Below are 2,195 nucleotides of genomic sequence, written 5' to 3' on the forward strand. Positions count from 1 at the left end.
AAGAATCCAAGTGCAACCGATTAGAACTAATAATAATCAGATGCATACAGATTAGAGATGCATGCGCCAACATCTCAGTGTTAGTAGCAAAAACAATGAGTCTTTCTGCAAGGAACAATATATTCTAAAATGAAATGGAGATCTTTTTTAAAGTTTAAAGCCTCATTCAATTTTATGTCTTATAAGGTTTATACCGAGTACAATAATGTATAACTGTATTAGTTCAAATGTGAACCTAAAAATTTAGAGCCAATATTGAAAGAGAAGCGTCTTTGCTTTGTTATTGAATATGTTAATGCTGTAATGAAATGCTTCTAATCATGTGGTTATTAAATAATTTTTTAAAAAAAGAAATTCTCAAAGAATCAATAAAATTATTTTAAAGACTTTGGCATGAATAACTAATAGATATCCCAAATGAACAAAATATTAAGATCAAAGAAAAAACTGTTCAGAAATTGGTTTACTTAAATTAGTTAATTACTGAGTTTAAAAAAGGCATTATCTGAAATCACTAGTGGAAGACTACTTTCACTAAATCATGATGAATTCAAATATACACTTCAAAGGACAACATAAGATGGAACTGATACTTTACATCATTATAACAGGACAAACTACAAATGGATGCAATATCTCAGGGTGAAAATTAAATCTATACAAACTGAACACTTCTTTTTTAATCTGAGTATAGAGAAAACTCAAACCATGACTCAGGCTCCTGGAAATTAGGAAAGGAAAAAGTATCTGATCAGTTTATACACACAGATTATTTTAAAAGTCAAAATTGCTTGTGTACGTAAGAGCATTCGTCTGTAGATCCAAAAGATATGACTGGAAGAAAATATTTGCTACTTATATCAGAGACAAAAAACTGCTTACAATATACAAAAAGCTTTGAAAAAATCAAGACATTGTATACCTGATATTTGATATATTTGTATCTTTGATCTTTATTTGACATTCAACTATTTTAGACAAACAAAAATAAAGACTTAAGAGTACAAAGGCAGAAGCTAAATAAAAAAACATGTAAACTTTCCTTTATATGTAAAAGAAGAAAAAACACATTTTTCCCTAAATCCACCTAGTCACTTTGATCATGAACAGTGGTTTTTACCCTTTCTGGCACATAAAATCATTCAAAAGTACAAATAAAAAGTATTGGATCTAAAAAAATAAATAAAAGATGTCGCCCTACAGATCCTGTGTATAAGGCTCTTCCTGTTGCCCATACCCAGGTTAAGAAATCCTGGTTACAAAGGAGATGACTCCACAGTAAAAGCACTTGTGTGAAAACCTGACCACCTTAGTTTGATCTCCTAGAACCCATATAAAATACATTTTTTAAAATAACAAACAAATGATGCAGTGATGGACATTTGTGATGCCAGAACTCCCTCAAGAAAATGGAAGACAAAGACTGGGGAATTGGCTGTAGCTTACAGGCCAGCTAATTAATTAATTAATTAGTTAGTTACCTAAAAAAGAAGTTCTGCTTTGACGTGTCTGGCAGAAAAAGGATGAACTGGGAATAAAACTCTTCTGAGAACTTCAGAGGGGTCCAATCAACGAAAATACAACATCATAGCTCAGTGTCCTGAGTATAGTTCTATCAATTACATCTACACACACAAATATCAATTCATTGTCAATAGTATCACCTTTTTTATAAATATTTATTTTTTTATATTTTGTAAAAATTTTATTCATTATTTTTATTTATTTATTTTTAATTATTTATTTAATAACCACATACTTAGAAGAAGCATTTCATTACAAAAGCACTGACATATTCAATTGACATATTGCATCTCTTTCATAATTGGCTGTAAATTTTTACGTTTACAGTTGAACTATTACAGCTATACAATATTGTACTCAGTATAAAGCCTATAAGACATAAAATTAAATGAGGTTTTAAGCTTTAAAAAAGATCTCCATTTCATTATTAAAATACACAGTATCATACAGAATAATTCATTTTATTGCAACTAACACTAAAATATTTACACTCACATTTCTAATCTCTATATATCTGATTACTACTAGTCACAGTCAGTTACTTTCTGAGATCCTTGGCATCTGAGCATGGGTATAAAGTCATCAGGTAGATTTCAATGGTAATGTTTTTCACATCTACTAATTATTATTATTATTATTATTTGTCATTTAAAAAATTTTTAATAATGAAA

Source organism: Nannospalax galili, unplaced genomic scaffold (genome assembly GCF_000622305.1).
Source record: "Nannospalax galili isolate Female #2095 unplaced genomic scaffold, S.galili_v1.0 scaffold3251, whole genome shotgun sequence".
In the NCBI taxonomy this organism is placed as follows: domain Eukaryota; kingdom Metazoa; phylum Chordata; class Mammalia; order Rodentia; family Spalacidae; genus Nannospalax; species Nannospalax galili.